The sequence below is a fragment of the Lissotriton helveticus genome, chromosome 12 (assembly GCF_964261635.1).
Source record: "Lissotriton helveticus chromosome 12, aLisHel1.1, whole genome shotgun sequence".
Classification (NCBI taxonomy): Eukaryota; Metazoa; Chordata; class Amphibia; order Caudata; family Salamandridae; genus Lissotriton; species Lissotriton helveticus.
The window spans coordinates 656,980,930-657,003,991 of NC_136073.1; the positions used below are offsets into that span (position 1 = coordinate 656,980,930).

General features: G+C 46.7%; 22 non-coding genes across 22 annotated transcripts; all 22 read left to right on the forward strand.

Moving 5' to 3' along the window:
• Positions 1-373: 373 nt before the first annotated feature.
• On the forward strand, positions 374-488 carry LOC144801338 (U5 spliceosomal RNA). Its single transcript, XR_013605149.1, has one exon. It is a non-coding gene; the product is annotated as a U5 spliceosomal RNA (small nuclear RNA).
• Positions 489-1,421: 933 nt separating this feature from the next.
• Positions 1,422-1,536, forward strand: LOC144800443 (U5 spliceosomal RNA). Its single transcript, XR_013604345.1, has one exon. It is a non-coding gene; the product is annotated as a U5 spliceosomal RNA (small nuclear RNA).
• Positions 1,537-2,469: 933 nt separating this feature from the next.
• On the forward strand, positions 2,470-2,584 carry LOC144801339 (U5 spliceosomal RNA). The gene has a single exon (XR_013605150.1). It is a non-coding gene; the product is annotated as a U5 spliceosomal RNA (small nuclear RNA).
• A 933-nt stretch (positions 2,585-3,517) lies between these two features.
• On the forward strand, positions 3,518-3,632 carry LOC144800687 (U5 spliceosomal RNA). The gene has a single exon (XR_013604576.1). It is a non-coding gene; the product is annotated as a U5 spliceosomal RNA (small nuclear RNA).
• A 933-nt stretch (positions 3,633-4,565) lies between these two features.
• On the forward strand, positions 4,566-4,680 carry LOC144801340 (U5 spliceosomal RNA). The gene has a single exon (XR_013605151.1). It is a non-coding gene; the product is annotated as a U5 spliceosomal RNA (small nuclear RNA).
• A 935-nt stretch (positions 4,681-5,615) lies between these two features.
• LOC144800910 (U5 spliceosomal RNA) lies at positions 5,616-5,730 on the forward strand. Its single transcript, XR_013604790.1, has one exon. It is a non-coding gene; the product is annotated as a U5 spliceosomal RNA (small nuclear RNA).
• Positions 5,731-6,663: 933 nt separating this feature from the next.
• On the forward strand, positions 6,664-6,778 carry LOC144800307 (U5 spliceosomal RNA). Its single transcript, XR_013604218.1, has one exon. It is a non-coding gene; the product is annotated as a U5 spliceosomal RNA (small nuclear RNA).
• A 933-nt stretch (positions 6,779-7,711) lies between these two features.
• LOC144800688 (U5 spliceosomal RNA) lies at positions 7,712-7,826 on the forward strand. Its single transcript, XR_013604577.1, has one exon. It is a non-coding gene; the product is annotated as a U5 spliceosomal RNA (small nuclear RNA).
• Positions 7,827-8,759: 933 nt separating this feature from the next.
• LOC144801341 (U5 spliceosomal RNA) lies at positions 8,760-8,874 on the forward strand. The gene has a single exon (XR_013605152.1). It is a non-coding gene; the product is annotated as a U5 spliceosomal RNA (small nuclear RNA).
• Positions 8,875-9,808: 934 nt separating this feature from the next.
• Positions 9,809-9,923, forward strand: LOC144800864 (U5 spliceosomal RNA). Its single transcript, XR_013604746.1, has one exon. It is a non-coding gene; the product is annotated as a U5 spliceosomal RNA (small nuclear RNA).
• A 933-nt stretch (positions 9,924-10,856) lies between these two features.
• Positions 10,857-10,971, forward strand: LOC144800420 (U5 spliceosomal RNA). Its single transcript, XR_013604324.1, has one exon. It is a non-coding gene; the product is annotated as a U5 spliceosomal RNA (small nuclear RNA).
• Positions 10,972-11,904: 933 nt separating this feature from the next.
• Positions 11,905-12,019, forward strand: LOC144800824 (U5 spliceosomal RNA). Its single transcript, XR_013604708.1, has one exon. It is a non-coding gene; the product is annotated as a U5 spliceosomal RNA (small nuclear RNA).
• Positions 12,020-12,952: 933 nt separating this feature from the next.
• On the forward strand, positions 12,953-13,067 carry LOC144800873 (U5 spliceosomal RNA). Its single transcript, XR_013604754.1, has one exon. It is a non-coding gene; the product is annotated as a U5 spliceosomal RNA (small nuclear RNA).
• Positions 13,068-14,000: 933 nt separating this feature from the next.
• LOC144800825 (U5 spliceosomal RNA) lies at positions 14,001-14,115 on the forward strand. The gene has a single exon (XR_013604709.1). It is a non-coding gene; the product is annotated as a U5 spliceosomal RNA (small nuclear RNA).
• A 933-nt stretch (positions 14,116-15,048) lies between these two features.
• On the forward strand, positions 15,049-15,163 carry LOC144800875 (U5 spliceosomal RNA). Its single transcript, XR_013604756.1, has one exon. It is a non-coding gene; the product is annotated as a U5 spliceosomal RNA (small nuclear RNA).
• A 933-nt stretch (positions 15,164-16,096) lies between these two features.
• LOC144801342 (U5 spliceosomal RNA) lies at positions 16,097-16,211 on the forward strand. The gene has a single exon (XR_013605153.1). It is a non-coding gene; the product is annotated as a U5 spliceosomal RNA (small nuclear RNA).
• A 933-nt stretch (positions 16,212-17,144) lies between these two features.
• LOC144801343 (U5 spliceosomal RNA) lies at positions 17,145-17,259 on the forward strand. The gene has a single exon (XR_013605154.1). It is a non-coding gene; the product is annotated as a U5 spliceosomal RNA (small nuclear RNA).
• A 935-nt stretch (positions 17,260-18,194) lies between these two features.
• On the forward strand, positions 18,195-18,309 carry LOC144800309 (U5 spliceosomal RNA). Its single transcript, XR_013604220.1, has one exon. It is a non-coding gene; the product is annotated as a U5 spliceosomal RNA (small nuclear RNA).
• A 929-nt stretch (positions 18,310-19,238) lies between these two features.
• On the forward strand, positions 19,239-19,353 carry LOC144800310 (U5 spliceosomal RNA). Its single transcript, XR_013604221.1, has one exon. It is a non-coding gene; the product is annotated as a U5 spliceosomal RNA (small nuclear RNA).
• Positions 19,354-20,288: 935 nt separating this feature from the next.
• LOC144800556 (U5 spliceosomal RNA) lies at positions 20,289-20,403 on the forward strand. Its single transcript, XR_013604451.1, has one exon. It is a non-coding gene; the product is annotated as a U5 spliceosomal RNA (small nuclear RNA).
• A 933-nt stretch (positions 20,404-21,336) lies between these two features.
• Positions 21,337-21,451, forward strand: LOC144800976 (U5 spliceosomal RNA). Its single transcript, XR_013604854.1, has one exon. It is a non-coding gene; the product is annotated as a U5 spliceosomal RNA (small nuclear RNA).
• A 933-nt stretch (positions 21,452-22,384) lies between these two features.
• LOC144800463 (U5 spliceosomal RNA) lies at positions 22,385-22,499 on the forward strand. Its single transcript, XR_013604364.1, has one exon. It is a non-coding gene; the product is annotated as a U5 spliceosomal RNA (small nuclear RNA).
• Positions 22,500-23,062: the final 563 nt, after the last annotated feature.

Sequence of the window (23,062 nt, forward strand, 5' to 3'; positions counted from 1 at the left end):
CTCACAGCCTAACGATTGGAAGGATGGTGTGGAAAGCGTAAAATCGCTGGGGGACAAAAGTCCTACAGTGCCACTTCACCTAAAGCCTGATGCATGCTTCCCGTTCCCCTTGCCCAGCAGCCGCAACGCCTCCTAATGAGCTGAGGTGTGTACAGAAAAGAATTTGCATATTCCCAGACAGACGCATGGGAACTGTCCACCTTTTTGATTTTCTGTGCTTTGAGCAGAGACTCTGAAATTTGGGCCTGCTTCCCTCATCGGCCTGGTTCTTGTCCTCTTTCTTAGATTTTGAAAATACCTCTCAGGTCCTCACCCTCGCAATGACGGGGTCTTTGATGTGGTGCCACTTACCCCCAGAGAGCCATATTCTAACTTACTCTGGTTTCTCTTCAAAACGAAAAAATCTTTCGCCTTTTACTAAAGATTTCCGTGGAGAGGAACATTTACGAGTTTATTCAATTTTTTTAAGCCTTACCACAGGTGAGGCTGTTTATCGTGTGTTTAAAAGAAAAGCATTAGAAATTGGGGAATATCTGCGAGTTGTCTGCTGCTGTTTTTTGGGGACATGAGCTTAGGTGTTTTATTCCTGAACTCTCTGCTTGCTCATTTGCATAGACAGAGTGCAGGAGAGGTGCATCATGGGAAAGAGCTTGTGCAGTGCATGAGATTGCTTTTCGTGACTATCTAGGAATTTCACGATAGCAGGCAGTATGTTTTCTCCGCTCTTAATATTCCTGCTGTCAGAGGCCAGACGTCACCCTCCTTTTTCAAGGTGGCACCTAGACTCACGCTGTGCTTTTCATAGGGCTTGCCCATTATTTGTGCCCGTTAGAGGTGCCCCATAGAGGTTGGCCAATCCTGAGTCGGTGCCCTGAGAGGGTGGCCAATCCTGAGTCAGACTCCTCTCAGGTACACTTGAAGCGGCACGCCAGTCCTGTTTCATGTGCCTCTAGCCTAGACAGATATATACTTCTATATTCAGGTTTAATGAAAGTACGTGCGAAAAAGGGACTTAAAGTGCATGGCTATGTGCAGAGCACAGTGGTGGCTCACAGCCTATCGATTGGAAGGATGGTGTGGAAAGCGTAAAATCGCTGGGGGACAAAAGTCCTACAGTGTCACTTCACCTAAAGCCTGATGCACGCTTCCTGTTCCCCTTGCCCAGCAGCCGCAACGCCTCCTAATGAGCTGAGGTGTGTACAGAAAAGAATTTGCATACTCCCAGACAGACGCATGGTAACTGTCCACCTTTTTGATTTTCTGTGCTTTGAGCAGAGACTCTGAAATTTGGGCCTGCTTCCCTCACCGGCCTGGTTCTTGTCCTCTTTCTTAGAGCCTGAAAATACCTCTCAGGTCCTCACCATCGCAATGACGGGGTCTTTGATGTGGTGCCACTTACCCCCAGAGAGCCATATTCTAACTTACTCTGGTTTCTCTTCAAAACGAAAAAATCTTTCGCCTTTTACTAAAGATTTCCGTGGAGAGGAACATTTACGAGTTTATTCATTTTTTTTAAGCCTTACCACAGGTGAGGCTGTTTATCGTGTGTTTAAAAGAAAAGCATTAGAAATTGGGGAATATCTGCGAGTTGTCTGCTGCTGTTTTTTGGGGACATGAGCTTAGGTGTTTTATTCCTGAACTCTCTGCTTGCTCATTTGCATAGACAGAGTGCAGGAGAGGTGCATCATGGGAAAGAGCTTGTGCAGTGCATGAGATTGCTTTTCGTGACTATCTTGGAATTTCACGATAGCAGGCAGTATGTTTTCTCCTCTCTTAATATTCCTGCTGTCAGAGGCCAGACGTCACCCTCCTTTTTCAAGGTGGCACCTAGACTCACGCTGTGCTTTTCATAGGGCTTGCCCATTATTTGTGCCCGTTAGAGGTGCCCCATAGAGGTTGGCCAATCCTGAGTCGGTGCCCTGAGAGGGTGGCCAATCCTGAGTCAGATTCCTCTCAGGTACACTTGAAGCGGCACGCCAGTCCTGTTTCATGTGCCTCTAGCCTAGACAGATATATACTTCTATATTCAGGTTTAATGAAAGTACGTGCGAAAAAGGGACTTAAAGTGCATGGCTATGTGCAGAGCACAGTGGTGGCTCACAGCCTAACGATTGGAAGGATGGTGTGGAAAGCGTAAAATCGCTGGGGGACAAAAGTCCTACAGTGCCACTTCACCTAAAGCCTGATGCACGCTTCCCGTTCCCCTTGCCCAGCAGCCGCAACGCCTCCTAATGAGCTGAGGTGTGTACAGAAAAGAATTTGCATATTCCCAGACAGACGCATGGGAACTGTCCACCTTTTTGATTTTCTGTGCTTTGAGCAGAGACTCTGAAATTTGGGCCTGCTTCCCTCATCGGCCTGGTTCTTGTCCTCTTTCTTAGATTTTGAAAATACCTCTCAGGTCCTCACCCTCGCAATGACGGGGTCTTTGATGTGGTGCCACTTACCCCCAGAGAGCCATATTCTAACTTACTCTGGTTTCTCTTCAAAACGAAAAAATCTTTCGCCTTTTACTAAAGATTTCCGTGGAGAGGAACATTTACGAGTTTATTCAATTTTTTTAAGCCTTACCACAGGTGAGGCTGTTTATCGTGTGTTTAAAAGAAAAGCATTAGAAATTGGGGAATATCTGCGAGTTGTCTGCTGCTGTTTTTTGGGGACATGAGCTTAGGTGTTTTATTCCTGAACTCTCTGCTTGCTCATTTGCATAGACAGAGTGCAGGAGAGGTGCATCATGGGAAAGAGCTTGTGCAGTGCATGAGATTGCTTTTCGTGACTATCTAGGAATTTCACGATAGCAGGCAGTATGTTTTCTCCTCTCTTAATATTCCTGCTGTCAGAGGCCAGACGTCACCCTCCTTTTTCAAGGTGGCACCTAGACTCACGCTGTGCTTTTCATAGGGCTTGCCCATTATTTGTGCCCGTTAGAGGTGCCCCATAGAGGTTGGCCAATCCTGAGTCGGTGCCCTGAGAGGGTGGCCAATCCTGAGTCAGATTCCTCTCAGGTACACTTGAAGCGGCACGCCAGTCCTGTTTCATGTGCCTCTAGCCTAGACAGATATATACTTCTATATTCAGGTTTAATGAAAGTACGTGCGAAAAAGGGACTTAAAGTGCATGGCTATGTGCAGAGCACAGTGGTGGCTCACAGCCTATCGATTGAAAGGATGGTGTGGAAAGCGTAAAATCGCTGGGGGACAAAAGTCCTACAGTGTCACTTCACCTAAAGCCTGATGCACGCTTCCCGTTCCCCTTGCCCAGCAGCCGCAACGCCTCCTAATGAGCTGAGGTGTGTACAGAATAGAATTTGCATATTCCCAGAAAGACGCATGGGAACTGTCCACCTTTCTGATTTTCTGTGCTTTGAGCAGAGACTCTGAAATTTGGGCCTGCTTCCCTCACCGGCCTGGTTCTTGTCCTCTTTCTTAGAGCCTGAAAATACCTCTCAGGTCCTCACCATCGCAATGACGGGGTCTTTGATGTGGTGCCACTTACCCCCAGAGAGCCATATTCTAACTTACTCTGGTTTCTCTTCAAAACGAAATAATCTTTCGCCTTTTACTAAAGATTTCCGTGGAGAGGAACATTTACGAGTTTATTCAATTTTTTTAAGCCTTACCACAGGTGAGGCTGTTTATCGTGTGTTTAAAAGAAAAGCATTAGAAATTGGGGAATATCTGCGAGTTGTCTGCTGCTGTTTTTTGGGGACATGAGCTTAGGTGTTTTATTCCTGAACTCTCTGCTTGCTCATTTGCATAGACAGAGTGCAGGAGAGGTGCATCATGGGAAAGAGCTTGTGCAGTGCATGAGATTGCTTTTCGTGACTATCTTGGAATTTCACGATAGCAGGCAGTATCTTTTCTCCTCTCTTAATATTCCTGCTGTCTGAGGCCAGACGTCGCCCTCCTTTTTCAAGGTGGCACCTAGACTCACGCTGTGCTTTTCATAGGGCTTGCCCATTATTTGTGCCCGTTAGAGGTGCCCCATAGAGGTTGGCCAATCCTGAGTCGGTGCCCTGAGAGGGTGGCCAATCCTGAGTCAGATTCCTCTCAGGTACACTTGAAGCGGCACGCCAGTCCTGTTTCATGTGCCTCTAGCCTAGACAGATATATACTTCTATATTCAGGTTTAATGAAAGTACGTGCGAAAAAGGGACTTAAAGTGCATGGCTATGTGCAGAGCACAGTGGTGGCTCACAGCCTATCGATTGGAAGGATGGTGTGGAAAGCGTAAAATCGCTGGGGGACAAAAGTCCTACAGTGTCACTTCACCTAAAGCCTGATGCACGCTTCCCGTTCCCCTTGCCCAGCAGCCGCAACGCCTCCTAATGAGCTGAGGTGTGTACAGAAAAGAATTTGCATATTCCCAGACAGACGCATGGGAACTGTCCACCTTTTTGATTTTCTGTGCTTTGAGCAGAGACTCTGAAAATTGGGCCTGCTTCCCTCACTGGCCTGGTTCTTGTCCTCTTTCTTAGAGCCTAAAAATACCTCTCAGGTCCTCACCCTCGCAATGACGGGGTCTTTGATGTGGTGCCACTTACCCCCAGAGAGCCATATTCTAACTTACTCTGGTTTCTCTTCAAAACGAAAAAATCTTTCGCCTTTTACTAAAGATTTCCGTGGAGAGGAACATTTACGAGTTTATTCAATTTTTTTAAGCCTTACCACAGGTGAGGCTGTTTATCGTGTGTTTAAAAGAAAAGCATTAGAAATTGGTGAATATATCTGCGAGTTGTCTGCTGCTGTTTTTTGGGGACATGAGCTTAGGTGTTTTATTCCTGAACTCTCTGCTTGCTCATTTGCATCGACAGAGTGCAGGAGAGGTGCATCATGGGAAAGAGCTTGTGCAGTGCATGAGATTGCTTTTCGTGACTATCTTGGAATTTCACGATAGCAGGCAGTATGTTTTCTCCTCTCTTAATATTCCTGCTGTCAGAGGCCAGACGTCACCCTCCTTTTTCAAGGTGGCACCTAGACTCACGCTGTGCTTTTCATAGGGCTTGCCCGTTATTTGTGCACGTTAGAGGTGCCCCATAGAGGTTGGCCAATCCTGAGTCGGTGCCCTGAGAGGGTGGCCAATCCTGAGTCAGATTCCTCTCAGGTACACTTGAAGCGGCACGCCAGTCCTGTTTCATGTGCCTCTAGCCTAGACAGATATATACTTCTATATTCAGGTTTAATGAAAGTACGTGCGAAAAAGGGACTTAAAGTGCATGGCTATGTGCAGAGCACAGTGGTGGCTCACAGCCTAACGATTGGAAGGATGGTGTGGAAAGCGTAAGATCGCTGGGGGACAAAAGTCCTACAGTGCCACTTCACCTAAAGCCTGATGCACGCTTCCCGTTCCCCTTGCCCAGCAGCCGCAACGCCTCCTAATGAGCTGAGGTGTGTACAGAAAAGAATTTGCATATTCCCAGACAGACGCATGGGAACTGTCCACCTTTTTGATTTTCTGTGCTTTGAGCAGAGACTCTGAAATTTGGGCCTGCTTCCCTCACCGGCCTGGTTCTTGTCCTCTTTCTTAGATTTTGAAAATACCTCTCAGGTCCTCACCCTCGCAATGACGGGGTCTTTGATGTGGTGCCACTTACCCCCAGAGAGCCATATTCTAACTTACTCTGGTTTCTCTTCAAAACAGAAAAATCTTTCGCCTTTTACTAAAGATTTCCGTGGAGAGGAACATTTACGAGTTTATTCAATTTTTTTAAGCCTTACCACAGGTGAGGATGTTTATCGTGTGTTTAAAAGAAAAGCATTAGAAATTGGGGAATATCTGCCAGTTGTCTGCTGCTGTTTTTTGGGGACATGAGCTTAGGTGTTTTATTCCTGAACTCTCTGCTTGCTCATTTGCATAGACAGAGTGCAGGAGAGGTGCATCATGGGAAAGAGCTTGTACAGTGCATGAGATTGCTTTTCGTGACTATCTTGGAATTTCACGATAGCAGGCAGTATGTTTTCTCCTCTCTTAATATTCCTGCTGTCAGACGCCAGACGTCGCCCTCCTTTTTCAAGGTGGCACCTAGACTCACGCTGTGCTTTTCATAGGGCTTGCCCATTATTTGTGCCCGTTAGAGGTGCCCCATAGAGGTTGGCCAATCCTGAGTCGGTGCCCTGAGAGGGTGGCCAATCCTGAGTCAGATTCCTCTCAGGTACACTTGAAGCGGCACGCCAGTCCTGTTTCATGTGCCTCTAGCCTAGACAGATATATACTTCTATATTCAGGTTTAATGAAAGTACGTGCGAAAAAGGGACTTAAAGTGCATGGCTATGTGCAGAGCACAGTGGTGGCTCACAGCCTAACGATTGGAAGGATGGTGTGGAAAGCGTAAAATCGCTGGGGGACAAAAGTCCTACAGTGCCACTTCACCTAAAGCCTGATGCACGCTTCCCGTTCCCCTTGCCCAGCAGCCGCAACGCCTCCTAATGAGCTGAGGTGTGTACAGAAAAGAATTTGCATATTCCCAGACAGACGCATGGGAACTGTCCACCTTTTTGATTTTATGTGCTTTGAGCAGAGACTCTGAAATTTGGGCCTGCTTCCCTCACCGGCCTGGTTCTTGTCCTCTTTCTTAGATTTTGAAAATACCTCTCAGGTCCTCACCCTCGCAATGACGGGGTCTTTGATGTGGTGCCACTTACCCCCAGAGAGCCATATTCTAACTTACTCTGGTTTCTCTTCAAAACGAAAAAATCTTTTGCCTTTTACTAAAGATTTCCGTGGAGAGGAACATTTACGAGTTTATTCAATTTTTTTAAGCCTTACCACAGGTGAGGCTGTTTATCGTGTGTTTAAAAGAAAAGCATTAGAAATTGGGGAATATCTGCGAGTTGTCTGCTGCTGTTTTTTGGGGACATGAGCTTAGGTGTTTTATTCCTGAACTCTCTGCTTGCTCATTTGCATAGACAGAGTGCAGGAGAGGTGCATCATGGGAAAGAGCTTGTGCAGTGCATGAGATTGCTTTTCGTGACTATCTTGGAATTTCACGATAGCAGGCAGTATGTTTTCTCCTCTCTTAATATTCCTGCTGTCAGAGGCCAGACGTCACCCTCCTTTTTCAAGGTGGCACCTAGACTCACGCTGTGCTTTTCATAGGGCTTGCCCATTATTTGTGCCCGTTAGAGGTGCCCCATAGAGGTTGGCCAATCCTGAGTCGGTGCCCTGAGAGGGTGGCCAATCCTGAGTCAGACTCCTCTCAGGTACACTTGAAGCGGCACGCCAGTCCTGTTTCATGTGCCTCTAGCCTAGACAGATATATACTTCTATATTCAGGTTTAATGAAAGTACGTGCGAAAAAGGGACTTAAAGTGCATGGCTATGTGCAGAGCACAGTGGTGGCTCACAGCCTATCGATTGAAAGGATGGTGTGGAAAGCGTAAAATCGCTGGGGGACAAAAGTCCTACAGTGTCACTTCACCTAAAGCCTGATGCACGCTTCCCGTTCCCCTTGCCCAGCAGCCGCAACGCCTCCTAATGAGCTGAGGTGTGTACAGAATAGAATTTGCATATTCCCAGAAAGACGCATGGGAACTGTCCACCTTTCTGATTTTCTGTGCTTTGAGCAGAGACTCTGAAATTTGGGCCTGCTTCCCTCACCGGCCTGGTTCTTGTCCTCTTTCTTAGAGCCTGAAAATACCTCTCAGGTCCTCACCATCGCAATGACGGGGTCTTTGATGTGGTGCCACTTACCCCCAGAGAGCCATATTCTAACTTACTCTGGTTTCTCTTCAAAACGAAATAATCTTTCGCCTTTTACTAAAGATTTCCGTGGAGAGGAACATTTACGAGTTTATTCAATTTTTTTAAGCCTTACCACAGGTGAGGCTGTTTATCGTGTGTTTAAAAGAAAAGCATTAGAAATTGGGGAATATCTGCGAGTTGTCTGCTGCTGTTTTTTGGGGACATGAGCTTAGGTGTTTTATTCCTGAACTCTCTGCTTGCTCATTTGCATAGACAGAGTGCAGGAGAGGTGCATCATGGGAAAGAGCTTGTGCAGTGCATGAGATTGCTTTTCGTGACTATCTTGGAATTTCACGATAGCAGGCAGTATGTTTTCTCCTCTCTTAATATTCCTGCTGTCTGAGGCCAGACGTCGCCCTCCTTTTTCAAGGTGGCACCTAGACTCACGCTGTGCTTTTCATAGGGCTTGCCCATTATTTGTGCCCGTTAGAGGTGCCCCATAGAGGTTGGCCAATCCTGAGTCGGTGCCCTGAGAGGGTGGCCCATCCTGAGTCAGATTCCTCTCAGGTACACTTGAAGCGGCACGCCAGTCCTGTTTCATGTGCCTCTAGCCTAGACAGATATATACTTCTATATTCAGGTTTAATGAAAGTACGTGCGAAAAAGGGACTTAAAGTGCATGGCTATGTGCAGAGCACAGTGGTGGCTCACAGCCTATCGATTGGAAGGATGGTGTGGAAAGCGTAAAATCGCTGGGGGACAAAAGTCCTACAGTGTCACTTCACCTAAAGCCTGATGCACGCTTCCCGTTCCCCTTGCCCAGCAGCCGCAACGCCTCCTAATGAGCTGAGGTGTGTACAGAAAAGAATTTGCATATTCCCAGACAGACGCATGGGAACTGTCCACCTTTTTGATTTTCTGTGCTTTGAGCAGAGACTCTGAAAATTGGGCCTGCTTCCCTCACTGGCCTGGTTCTTGTCCTCTTTCTTAGAGCCTAAAAATACCTCTCAGGTCCTCACCCTCGCAATGACGGGGTCTTTGATGTGGTGCCACTTACCCCCAGAGAGCCATATTCTAACTTACTCTGGTTTCTCTTCAAAACGAAAAAATCTTTCGCCTTTTACTAAAGATTTCCGTGGAGAGGAACATTTACGAGTTTATTCAATTTTTTTAAGCCTTACCACAGGTGAGGCTGTTTATCGTGTGTTTAAAAGAAAAGCATTAGAAATTGGTGAATATATCTGCGAGTTGTCTGCTGCTGTTTTTGGGGACATGAGCTTAGGTGTTTTATTCCTGAACTCTCTGCTTGCTCATTTGCATCGACAGAGTGCAGGAGAGGTGCATCATGGGAAAGAGCTTGTGCAGTGCATGAGATTGCTTTTCGTGACTATCTTGGAATTTCACGATAGCAGGCAGTATGTTTTCTCCTCTCTTAATATTCCTGCTGTCAGAGGCCAGACGTCACCCTCCTTTTTCAAGGTGGCACCTAGACTCACGCTGTGCTTTTCATAGGGCTTGCCCGTTATTTGTGCACGTTAGAGGTGCCCCATAGAGGTTGGCCAATCCTGAGTCGGTGCCCTGAGAGGGTGGCCAATCCTGAGTCAGATTCCTCTCAGGTACACTTGAAGCGGCACGCCAGTCCTGTTTCATGTGCCTCTAGCCTAGACAGATATATACTTCTATATTCAGGTTTAATGAAAGTACGTGCGAAAAAGGGACTTAAAGTGCATGGCTATGTGCAGAGCACAGTGGTGGCTCACAGCCTAACGATTGGAAGGATGGTGTGGAAAGCGTAAGATCGCTGGGGGACAAAAGTCCTACAGTGCCACTTCACCTAAAGCCTGATGCACGCTTCCCGTTCCCCTTGCCCAGCAGCCGCAACGCCTCCTAATGAGCTGAGGTGTGTACAGAAAAGAATTTGCATATTCCCAGACAGACGCATGGGAACTGTCCACCTTTTTGATTTTCTGTGCTTTGAGCAGAGACTCTGAAATTTGGGCCTGCTTCCCTCACCGGCCTGGTTCTTGTCCTCTTTCTTAGATTTTGAAAATACATCTCAGGTCCTCACCCTCGCAATGACGGGGTCTTTGATGTGGTGCCACTTACCCCCAGAGAGCCATATTCTAACTTACTCTGGTTTCTCTTCAAAACAGAAAAATCTTTCGCCTTTTACTAAAGATTTCCGTGGAGAGGAACATTTATGAGTTTATTCAATTTTTTTAAGCCTTACCACAGGTGAGGATGTTTATCGTGTGTTTAAAAGAAAAGCATTAGAAATTGGGGAATATCTGCCAGTTGTCTGCTGCTGTTTTTTGGGGACATGAGCTTAGGTGTTTTATTCCTGAACTCTCTGCTTGCTCATTTGCATAGACAGAGTGCAGGAGAGGTGCATCATGGGAAAGAGCTTGTACAGTGCATGAGATTGCTTTTCGTGACTATCTTGGAATTTCACGATAGCAGGCAGTATGTTTTCTCCTCTCTTAATATTCCTGCTGTCAGAGGCCAGACGTCGCCCTCCTTTTTCAAGGTGGCACCTAGACTCACGCTGTGCTTTTCATAGGGCTTGCCCATTATTTGTGCCCGTTAGAGGTGCCCCATAGAGGTTGGCCAATCCTGAGTCGGTGCCCTGAGAGGGTGGCCAATCCTGAGTCAGATTCCTCTCAGGTACACTTGAAGCGGCACGCCAGTCCTGTTTCATGTGCCTCTAGCCTAGACAGATATATACTTCTATATTCAGGTTTAATGAAAGTACGTGCGAAAAAGGGACTTAAAGTGCATGGCTATGTGCAGAGCACAGTGGTGGCTCACAGCCTATCGATTGGAAGGATGGTGTGGAAAGCGTAAAAACGCTGGGGGACAAAAGTCCTACAGTGTCACTTCACCTAAAGCCTGATGCACGCTTCCCGTTCCCCTTGCCCAGCAGCCGCAACGTCTCCTAATGAGCTGAGGTGTGTACAGAAAAGAATTTGCATATTTCCAGACAGACGCATGGGAACTGTCCACCTTTTTGATTTTCTGTGCTTTGAGCAGAGACTCTGAAAATTGGGCCTGCTTCCCTCACTGGCCTGGTTCTTGTCCTCTTTCTTAGAGCCTAAAAATACCTCTCAGGGCCTCACCCTCGCAATGACGGGGTCTTTGATGTGGTGCCACTTACCCCCAGAGAGCCATATTCTAACTTACTTTGGTTTCTCTTCAAAACGAAAAAATCTTTCGCCTTTTACTAAAGATTTCCGTGGAGAGGAACATTTACGAGTTTATTCAATTTTTTTAAGCCTTACCACAGGTGAGGCTGTTTATCGTGTGTTTAAAAGAAAAGCATTAGAAATTGGGGAATATCTGCCAGTTGTCTGCTGCTGTTTTTTGGGGACATGAGCTTAGGTGTTTTATTCCTGAACTCTCTGCTTGCTCATTTGCATAGACAGAGTGCAGGAGAGGTGCATCATGGGAAAGAGCTTGTACAGTGCATGAGATTGCTTTTCGTGACTATCTTGGAATTTCACGATAGCAGGCAGTATGTTTTCTCCTCTCTTAATATTCCTGCTGTCAGAGGCCAGACGTCGCCCTCCTTTTTCAAGGTGGCACCTAGACTCACGCTGTGCTTTTCATATGGCTTGCCCATTATTTGTGCCCGTTAGAGGTGCCCCATAGAGGTTGGCCAATCCTGAGTCGGTGCCCTGAGAGGGTGGCCAATCCTGAGTCAGATTCCTCTCAGGTACACTTGAAGCGGCACGCCAGTCCTGTTTCATGTGCCTCTAGCCTAGACAGATATATACTTCTATATTCAGGTTTAATGAAAGTATGTGCGAAAAAGGGACTTAAAGTGCATGGCTATGTGCAGAGCACAGTGGTGGCTCACAGCCTAACGATTGGAAGGATGGTGTGGAAAGCGTAAAATCGCTGGGGGACAAAAGTCCTACAGGGCCACTTCACCTAAAGCCTGATGCACGCTTCCCGTTCCCCTTGCCCAGCAGCCGCAATGCCTCCTAATGAGCTGAGGTGTGTACAGAAAGGAATTTGCATATTCCCAGACAGACGCATGGGAACTGTCCACCTTTTTGATTTTCTGTGCTTTGAGCAGAGACTCTGAAATTTGGGCCTGCTTCCCTCACCGGCCTGGTTCTTGTCCTCTTTCTTAGAGCCTGAAAATACCATTCAGGTCCTCACCATCGCAATGACGGGGTCTTTGATGTGGTGCCACTTACCCCCAGAGAGCCATATTCTAACTTACTCTGGTTTCTCTTCAAAACGAAAAAATATTTCGCCTTTTACTAAAGATTTCCGTGGAGAGGAACATTTACGAGTTTATTCAATTTTTTTAAGCCTTACCACAGGTGAGGCTGTTTATCGTGTGTTTAAAAGAAAAGCATTAGAAATTGGGGAATATCTGCGAGTTGTCTGCTGCTGTTTTTTGGGGACATGAGCTTAGGTGTTTTATTCCTGAACTCTCTGCTTGCTCATTTGCATAGACAGAGTGCAGGAGAGGTGCATCATGGGAAAGAGCTTGTGCAGTGCATGAGATTGCTTTTCGTGACTATCTTGGAATTTCACGATAGCAGGCAGTATGTTTTCTCCTCTCTTAATATTCCTGCTGTCAGAGGCCAGACGTCACCCTCCTTTTTCAAGGTGGCACCTAGACTCACGCTGTGCTTTTCATAGGGCTTGCCCATTATTTGTGCCCGTTAGAGGTGCCCCATAGAGGTTGGCCAATCCTGAGTCGGTGCCCTGAGAGGGTGGCCAATCCTGAGTCAGATTCCTCTCAGGTACACTTGAAGCGGCACGCCAGTCCTGTTTCATGTGCCTCTAGCCTAGACAGATATATACTTCTATATTCAGGTTTAATGAAAGTACGTGCGAAAAAGGGACTTAAAGTGCATGGCTATGTGCAGAGCACAGTGGTGGCTCACAGCCTAACGATTGGAAGGATGGTGTGGAAAGCGTAAAATCGCTGGGGGACAAAAGTCCTACAGTGCCACTTCACCTAAAGCCTGATGCACGCTTCCCGTTCCCCTTGCCCAGCAGCCGCAACGCCTCCTAATGAGCTGAGGTGTGTACAGAAAAGAATTTGCATATTCCCAGACAGACGCATGGGAACTGTCCACCTTTTTGATTTTCTGTGCTTTGAGCAGAGACTCTGAAATTTGGGTCTGCTTCCCTCACCGGCCTGGTTCTTGTCCTCTTTCTTAGATTTTGAAAATACCTCTCAGGTCCTCACCCTCGCAATGACGGGGTCTTTGATGTGGTGCCACTTACCCCCCGAGAGCCATATTCTAACTTACTCTGGTTTCTCTTCAAAACGAAAAAATCTTTCACCTTTTACTAAAGATTTCCGTGGAGAGGAACATTTACGAGTTTATTCAATTTTTTTAAGCCTTACCACAGGTGAGGATGTTTATCGTGTGTTTAAAAGAAAAGCATTAGAAATTGGGGAATATCTGCCAGTTGTCTGCTGCTGTTTTTTGGGGACATGAGCTTAGGTGTTTTATTCCTGAACTCTCTGCTTGCTCATTTGCATAGACAGAGTGCAGGAGAGGTGCATCATGGGAAAGAGCTTGTACAGTGCATGAGATTGCTTTTCGTGACTATCTTGGAATTTCACGATAGCAGGCAGTATGTTTTCTCCTCTCTTAATATTCCTGCTGTCAGAGGCCAGATGTCGCCCTCCTTTTTCAAGGTGGCACCTAGACTCACGCTGTGCTTTTCATAGGGCTTGCCCATTATTTGTGCCCGTTAGAGGTGCCCCATAGAGGTTGGCCAATCCTGAGTCGGTGCCCTGAGAGGGTGGCCAATCCTGAGTCAGATTCCTCTCAGGTACACTTGAAGCGGCACGCCAGTCCTGTTTCATGTGCCTCTAGCCTAGACAGATATATACTTCTATATTCAGGTTTAATGAAAGTATGTGCGAAAAAGGGACTTAAAGTGCATGGCTATGTGCAGAGCACAGTGGTGGCTCACAGCCTAACGATTGGAAGGATGGTGTGGAAAGCGTAAAATCGCTGGGGGACAAAAGTCCTACAGGGCCACTTCACCTAAAGCCTGATGCACGCTTCCCGTTCCCCTTGCCCAGCAGCCGCAATGCCTCCTAATGAGCTGAGGTGTGTACAGAAAGGAATTTGCATATTCCCAGACAGACGCATGGGAACTGTCCACCTTTTTGATTTTCTGTGCTTTGAGCAGAGACTCTGAAATTTGGGCCTGCTTCCCTCACCGGCCTGGTTCTTGTCCTCTTTCTTAGAGCCTGAAAATACCATTCAGGTCCTCACCATCGCAATGACGGGGTCTTTGATGTGGTGCCACTTACCCCCAGAGAGCCATATTCTAACTTACTCTGGTTTCTCTTCAAAACGAAAAAATATTTCGCCTTTTACTAAAGATTTCCGTGGAGAGGAACATTTACGAGTTTATTCAATTTTTTTAAGCCTTACCACAGGTGAGGCTGTTTATCGTGTGTTTAAAAGAAAAGCATTAGAAATTGGGGAATATCTGCGAGTTGTCTGCTGCTGTTTTTTGGGGACATGAGCTTAGGTGTTTTATTCCTGAACTCTCTGCTTGCTCATTTGCATAGACAGAGTGCAGGAGAGGTGCATCATGGGAAAGAGCTTGTGCAGTGCATGAGATTGCTTTTCGTGACTATCTTGGAATTTCACGATAGCAGGCAGTATGTTTTCTCCTCTCTTAATATTCCTGCTGTCAGAGGCCAGACGTCACCCTCCTTTTTCAAGGTGGCACCTAGACTCACGCTGTGCTTTTCATAGGGCTTGCCCATTATTTGTGCCCGTTAGAGGTGCCCCATAGAGGTTGGCCAATCCTGAGTCGGTGCCCTGAGAGGGTGGCCAATCCTGAGTCAGATTCCTCTCAGGTACACTTGAAGCGGCACGCCAGTCCTGTTTCATGTGCCTCTAGCCTAGACAGATATATACTTCTATATTCAGGTTTAATGAAAGTACGTGCGAAAAAGGGACTTAAAGTGCATGGCTATGTGCAGAGCACAGTGGTGGCTCACAGCCTAACGATTGGAAGGATGGTGTGGAAAGCGTAAAATCGCTGGGGGACAAAAGTCCTACAGTGCCACTTCACCTAAAGCCTGATGCACGCTTCCCGTTCCCCTTGCCCAGCAGCCGCAACGCCTCCTAATGAGCTGAGGTGTGTACAGAAAAGAATTTGCATATTCCCAGACAGACGCATGGGAACTGTCCACCTTTTTGATTTTCTGTGCTTTGAGCAGAGACTCTGAAATTTGGGTCTGCTTCCCTCACCGGCCTGGTTCTTGTCCTCTTTCTTAGATTTTGAAAATACCTCTCAGGTCCTCACCCTCGCAATGACGGGGTCTTTGATGTGGTGCCACTTACCCCCCGAGAGCCATATTCTAACTTACTCTGGTTTCTCTTCAAAACGAAAAAATCTTTCACCTTTTACTAAAGATTTCCGTGGAGAGGAACATTTACGAGTTTATTCAATTTTTTTAAGCCTTACCACAGGTGAGGATGTTTATCGTGTGTTTAAAAGAAAAGCATTAGAAATTGGGGAATATCTGCCAGTTGTCTGCTGCTGTTTTTTGGGGACATGAGCTTAGGTGTTTTATTCCTGAACTCTCTGCTTGCTCATTTGCATAGACAGAGTGCAGGAGAGGTGCATCATGGGAAAGAGCTTGTACAGTGCATGAGATTGCTTTTCGTGACTATCTTGGAATTTCACGATAGCAGGCAGTATGTTTTCTCCTCTCTTAATATTCCTGCTGTCAGAGGCCAGATGTCGCCCTCCTTTTTCAAGGTGGCACCTAGACTCACGCTGTGCTTTTCATAGGGCTTGCCCATTATTTGTGCCCGTTAGAGGTGCCCCATAGAGGTTGGCCAATCCTGAGTCGGTGCCCTGAGAGGGTGGCCAATCCTGAGTCAGATTCCTCTCAGGTACACTTGAAGCGGCACGCCAGTCCTGTTTCATGTGCCTCTAGCCTAGACAGATATATACTTCTATATTCAGGTTTAATGAAAGTACGTGCGAAAAAGGGACTTAAAGTGCATGGCTATGTGCAGAGCACAGTGGTGGCTCACAGCCTATCGATTGGAAGGATGGTGTGGAAAGCGTAAAATCGCTGGGGGACAAAAGTCCTACAGTGTCACTTCACCTAAAGCCTGATGCACGCTTCCCGTTCCCCTTGCCCAGCAGCCGCAACGTCTCCTAATGAGCTGAGGTGTGTACAGAAAAGAATTTGCATATTTCCAGACAGACGCATGGGAACTGTCCACCTTTTTGATTTTCTGTGCTTTGAGCAGAGACTCTGAAAATTGGGCCTGCTTCCCTCACTGGCCTGGTTCTTGTCCTCTTTCTTAGAGCCTAAAAATACCTCTCAGGTCCTCACCCTCGCAATGACGGGGTCTTTGATGTGGTGCCACTTACCCCCAGAGAGCCATATTCTAACTTACTCTGGTTTCTCTTCAAAACGAAAAAATCTTTCGCCTTTTACTAAAGATTTCCGTGGAGAGGAACATTTACGAGTTTATTCAATTTTTTTAAGCCTTACCACAGGTGAGGCTGTTTATCGTGTGTTTAAAAGAAAAGCATTAGAAATTGGGGAATATCTGCCAGTTGTCTGCTGCTGTTTTTTGGGGACATGAGCTTAGGTGTTTTATTCCTGAACTCTCTGCTTGCTCATTTGCATAGACAGAGTGCAGGAGAGGTGCATCATGGGAAAGAGCTTGTACAGTGCATGAGATTGCTTTTCGTGACTATCTTGGAATTTCACGATAGCAGGCAGTATGTTTTCTCCTCTCTTAATATTCCTGCTGTCAGAGGCCAGACGTCGCCCTCCTTTTTCAAGGTGGCACCTAGACTCACGCTGTGCTTTTCATAGGGCTTGCCCATTATTTGTGCCTGTTAGAGGTGCCCCATAGAGGTTGGCCAATCCTGAGTCGGTGCCCTGAGAGGGTGGCCAATCCTGAGTCAGATTCCTCTCAGGTACACTTGAAGCGGCACGCCAGTCCTGTTTCATGTGCCTCTAGCCTAGACAGATATATACTTCTATATTCAGGTTTAATGAAAGTACATGCGAAAAAGGGACTTAAAGTGCATGGCTATGTGCAGAGCACAGTGGTGGCTCACAGCCTATCGATTGGAAGGATGGTGTGGAAAGCGTAAAATCGCTGGGGGACAAAAGTCCTACAGTGTCACTTCACCTAAAGCCTGATGCACGCTTCCCGTTCCCCTTGCCCAGCAGCCGCAACGTCTCCTAATGAGCTGAGGTGTGTACAGAAAAGAATTTGCATATTTCCAGACAGACGCATGGGAACTGTCCACCTTTTTGATTTTCTGTGCTTTGAGCAGAGACTCTGAAAATTGAGCCTGCTTCCCTCACTGGCCTGGTTCTTGTCCTCTTTCTTAGAGCCTAAAAATACCTCTCAGGTCCTCACCCTCGCAATGACGGGGTCTTTGATGTGGTGCCACTTACCCCCAGAGAGCCATATTCTAACTTACTCTGGTTTCTCTTCAAAACGAAAAAATCTTTCGCCTTTTACTAAAGATTTCCGTGGAGAGGAACATTTACGAGTTTATTCAATTTTTTTAAGCCTTACCACAGGTGAGGCTGTTTATCGTGTGTTTAAAAGAAAAGCATTAGAAATTGATGAATATATCTGCGAGTTGTCTGCTGCTGTTTTTTGGGGACATGAGCTTAGGTGTTTTATTCCTGAACTCTCTGCTTGCTCATTTGCATCGACAGAGTGCAGGAGAGGTGCATCATGGGAAAGAGCTTGTGCAGTGCATGAGATTGCTTTTCGTGACTATCTTGGAATTTCACGATAGCAGGCAGTATGTTTTCTCCTCTCTTAATATTCCTGCTGTCAGAGGCCAGACGTCACCCTCCTTTTTCAAGGTGGCACCTAGACTCACGCTGTGCTTTTCATAGGGCTTGCCCGTTATTTGTGCACGTTAGAGGTGCCCCATAGTGGTTGGCCAATCCTGAGTCGGTGCCCTGAGAGGGTGGCCAATCCTGAGTCAGACTCCTCTCAGGTACACTTGAAGCGGCACGCCAGTCCTGTTTCATGTGCCTCTAGCCTAGACAGATATATACTTCTATATTCAGGTTTAATGAAAGTACGTGCGAAAAAGGGACTTAAAGTGCATGGCTATGTGCAGAGCACAGTGGTGGCTCACAGCCTATCGATTGGAAGGATGGTGTGGAAAGCGTAAAATCGCTGGGGGACAAAAGTCCTACAGTGTCACTTCACCTAAAGCCTGATGCACGCTTCCCGTTCCCCTTGCCCAGCAGCCGCAACGCCTCCTAATGAGCTGAGGTGTGTACAGAAAAGAATTTGCATATTCCCAGACAGACGCATGGGAACTGTCCACCTTTTTGATTTTCTGTGCTTTGAGCAGAGACTCTGAAATTTGGGCCTGCTTTCCTCACCGGCCTGGTTCTTGTCCTCTTTCTTAGAGCCTGAAAATACCTCTCAGGTCCTCACCATCGCAATGACAGGGTCTTTGATGTGGTGCCACTTACCCCCAGAGAGCCATATTCTAACTTACTCTGGTTTCTCTTCAAAACGAAAAAATCTTTTGCCTTTTACTAAAGATTTCCGTGGAGAGGAACATTTACGAGTTTATTCAATTTTTTTAAGCCTTACCACAGGTGAGGCTGTTTATCGTGTGTTTAAAAGAAAAGCATTAGAAATTGGGGAATATCTGCCAGTTGTCTGCTGCTGTTTTTTGGGGACATGAGCTTAGGTGTTTTATTCCTGAACTCTCTGCTTGCTCATTTGCATAGACAGAGTGCAGGAGAGGTGCATCATGGGAAAGAGCTTGTACAGTGCATGAGATTGCTTTTCGTGACTATCTTGGAATTTCACGATAGCAGGCAGTATGTTTTCTCCTCTCTTAATATTCCTGCTGTCAGAGGCCAGACGTCGCCCTCCTTTTTCAAGGTGGCACCTAGACTCACTCTGTGCTTTTCATATGGCTTGCCCATTATTTGTGCCCGTTAGAGGTGCCCCATAGAGGTTGGCCAATCCTGAGTCGGTGCCCTGAGAGGGTGGCCAATCCTGAGTCAGATTCCTCTCAGGTACACTTGAAGCGGCACGCCAGTCCTGTTTCATGTGCCTCTAGCCTAGACATATACTTCTATATTCAGGTTTAATGAAAGTACATGCGAAAAAGGGACTTAAAGTGCATGGCTATGTGCAGAGCACAGTGGTGGCTCACAGCCTATCGATTGGAAGGATGGTGTGGAAAGCGTAAAATCGCTGGGGGACAAAAGTCCTACAGTGTCACTTCACCTAAAGCCTGATGCACGCTTCCCGTTCCCCTTGCCCAGCAGCCGCAACGTCTCCTAATGAGCTGAGGTGTGTACAGAAAAGAATTTGCATATTTCCAGACAGACGCATGGGAACTGTCCACCTTTTTGATTTTCTGTGCTTTGAGCAGAGACTCTGAAAATTGGGCCTGCTTCCCTCACTGGCCTGGTTCTTGTCCTCTTTCTTAGAGCCTAAAAATACCTCTCAGGTCCTCACCCTCGCAATGACGGGGTCTTTGATGTGGTGCCACTTACCCCCAGAGAGCCATATTCTAACTTACTCTGGTTTCTCTTCAAAACGAAAAAATCTTTTGCCTTTTACTAAAGATTTCCGTGGAGAGGAACATTTACGAGTTTATTCAATTTTTTTAAGCCTTACCACAGGTGAGGCTGTTTATCGTGTGTTTAAAAGAAAAGCATTAGAAATTGGTGAATATATCTGCGAGTTGTCTGCTGCTGTTTTTTGGGGACATGAGCTTAGGTGTTTTATTCCTGAACTCTCTGCTTGCTCATTTGCATCGACAGAGTGCAGGAGAGGTGCATCATGGGAAAGAGCTTGTGCAGTGCATGAGATTGCTTTTCGTGACTATCTTGGAATTTCACGATAGCAGGCAGTATGTTTTCTCATCTCTTAATATTCCTGCTGTCAGAGGCCAGACGTCACCCTCCTTTTTCAAGGTGGCACCTAGACTCACGCTGTGCTTTTCATAGGGCTTGCCCGTTATTTGTGCACGTTAGAGGTGCCCCATAGAGGTTGGCCAATCCTGAGTCGGTGCCCTGAGAGGGTGGCCAATCCTGAGTCAGATTCCTCTCAGGTACACTTGAAGCGGCACGCCAGTCCTGTTTCATGTGCCTCTAGCCTAGACAGATATATACTTCTATATTCAGGTTTAATGAAAGTATGTGCGAAAAAGGGACTTAAAGTGCATGGCTATGTGCAGAGCACAGTGGTGGCTCACAGCCTAACGATTGGAAGGATGGTGTGGAAAGCGTAAAATCGCTGGGGGACAAAAGTCCTACAGGGCCACTTCACCTAAAGCCTGATGCACGCTTCCCGTTCCCCTTGCCCAGCAGCCGCAATGCCTCCTAATGAGCTGAGGTGTGTACAGAAAGGAATTTGCATATTCCCAGACAGACGCATGGGAACTGTCCACCTTTTTGATTTTCTGTGCTTTGAGCAGAGACTCTGAAATTTGGGCCTGCTTCCCTCACCGGCCTGGTCCTTGTCCTCTTTCTTAGATTTTGAAAATACCTCTCAGGTCCTCACCCTCGCAATGACGGGGTCTTTGATGTGGTGCCACTTACCCCCAGAGAGCCATATTCTATCTTACTCTGGTTTCTCTTCAAAACGAAAAAATCTTTCGCCTTTTACTAAAGATTTCCGTGGAAAGGAACATTTACGAGTTTATTCAATTTTTTTAAGCCTTACCACAGGTGAGGCTGTTTATTGTGTGTTTAAAAGAAAAGCATTAGAAATTGGGGAATATCTGCGAGTTGTCTGCTGCTGTTTTTTGGGGACATGAGCTTAGGTGTTTTATTCCTGAACTCTCTGCTTGCTCATTTGCATAGACAGAGTGCAGGAGAGGTGCATCATGGGAAAGAGCTTGTGCAGTGCATGAGATTGCTTTTCGTGACTATCTTGAAATTTCACGATAGCAGGCAGTATGTTTTCTCCGCTCTTAATATTCCTGCTGTCAGAGGCCAGACGTCACCCTCCTTTTTCAAGGTGGCACCTAGACTCACGCTGTGCTTTTCATAGGGCTTGCCCATTATTTGTGCCCGTTAGAGGTGCCCCATAGAGGTTGGCCAATCCTGAGTCGGTGCCCTGAGAGGGTGGCCAATCCTGAGTCAGACTCCTCTCAGGTACACTTGAAGCGGCACGCCAGTCCTGTTTCATGTGCCTCTAGCCTAGACAGATATATACTTCTATATTCAGGTTTAATGAAAGTACGTGCGAAAAAGGGACTTAAAGTGCATGGCTATGTGCAGAGCACAGTGGTGGCTCACAGCCTATCGATTGGAAGGATGGTGTGGAAAGCGTAAAATCGCTGGGGGACAAAAGTCCTACAGTGTCACTTCACCTAAAGCCTGATGCACGCTTGCCGTTCCCCTTGCCCAGCACCTGCAACGCCTCCTAATGAGCTGAGGTGTGTACAGAAAAGAATTTGCATATTCCCAGACAGACGCATGGGAACTGTCCACCTTTTTGATTTTCTGTGCTTTGAGCAGAGACTCTGAAATTTGGGCCTGCTTCCCTCACCGGCCTGGTTCTTGTCCTCTTTCTTAGAGCCTGAAAATACCTCTCAGGTCCTCACCATCGCAATGACGGGGTCTTTGATGTGGTGCCACTTACCCCCAGAGAGCCATATTCTAACTTACTCTGGTTTCTCTTCAAAACGAAAAAATCTTTCGCCTTTTACTAAAGATTTCCGTGAAGAGGAACATTTACGAGTTTATTCAATTTTTTTAAGCCTTACCACAGGTGAGGCTGTTTATCGTGTGTTTAAAAGAAAAGCATTAGAAATTGGGGAATATCTGCGAGTTGCCTGCTGCTGTTTTTTGGGGACATGAGCTTAGGTGTTTTATTCCTGAACTCTCTGCTTGCTCATTTGCATAGACAGAGTGCAGGAGAGGTGCATCATGGGAAAGAGCTTGTGCAGTGCATGAGATTGCTTTTCGTGACTATCTTGGAATTTCACGATAGCAGGCAGTATGTTTTCTCCTCTCTTAATATTCCTGCTGTCAGAGGCCAGACGTCACCCTCCTTTTTCAAGGTGGCACCTAGACTCACGCTGTGCTTTTCATAGGGCTTGCCCATTATTTGTGCCCATTAGAGGGACCCCATAGAGGTTGGCCAATCCTGAGTCGGTGCCCTGAGAGGGTGGCCAATCCTGAGTCAGATTCCTCTCAGGTACACTTGAAGCGGCACGCCAGTCCTGTTTCATGTGCCTCTAGCCTAGACAGATATATACTTCTATATTCAGGTTTAATGAAAGTACGTGCGAAAAAGGGACTTAAAGTGCATGGCTATGTGCAGAGCACAGTGGTGGCTCACAGCCTAACGATTGGAAGGATGGTGTGGAAAGCGTAAAATCGCTGGGGGACAAAAGTCCTACAGTGCCACTTCACCTAAAGCCTGATGCACGCTTCCCGTTCCCCTTGCCCAGCAGCCGCAACGCCTCCTAATGAGCTGAGGTGTGTACAGAAAAGAATTTGCATATTCCCAGACAGACGCATGGGAACTGTCCACCTTTTTGATTTTCTGTGCTTTGAGCAGAGACTCTGAAATTTGGGCCTGCTTCCCTCACCGGCCTGGTTCTTGTCCTCTTTCTTAGATTTTGAAAATACCTCTCAGGTCCTCACCCTCGCAATGACGGGGTCTTTGATGTGGTGCCACTTACCCCCCGAGAGCCATATTCTAACTTACTCTGGTTTCTCTTCAAAACGAAAAAATCTTTCGCCTTTTACTAAAGATTTCCGTGGAGAGGAACATTTACGAGTTTATTCAATTTTTTTAAGCCTTACCACAGGTGAGGATGTTTATCGTGTGTTTAAAAGAAAAGCATTAGAAATTGGGGAATATCTGCCAGTTATCTGCTGCTGTTTTTTGGGGACATGAGCTTAGGTGTTTTATTCCTGAACTCTCTGCTTGCTCATTTGCATAGACAGAGTGCAGGAGAGGTGCATCATGGGAAAGAGCTTGTACAGTGCATGAGATTGCTTTTCGTGACTATCTTGGAATTTCACGATAGCAGGCAGTATGTTTTCTCCTCTCTTAATATTCCTGCTGTCAGAGGCCAGACGTCGCCCTCCTTTTTCAAGGTGGCACCTAGACTCACGCTGTGCTTTTCATAGGGCTTGCCCATTATTTGTGCCCGTTAGAGGTGCCCCATAGAGGTTGGCCAATCCTGAGTCGGTGCCCTGAGAGGGTGGCCAATCCTGAGTCAGATTCCTCTCAGGTACACTTGAAGCGGCACGCCAGTCCTGTTTCATGTGCCTCTAGCCTAGACAGATATATACTTCTATATTCAGGTTTAATGAAAGTACGTGCGAAAAAGGGACTTAAAGTGCATGGCTATGTGCAGAGCACAGTGGTGGCTC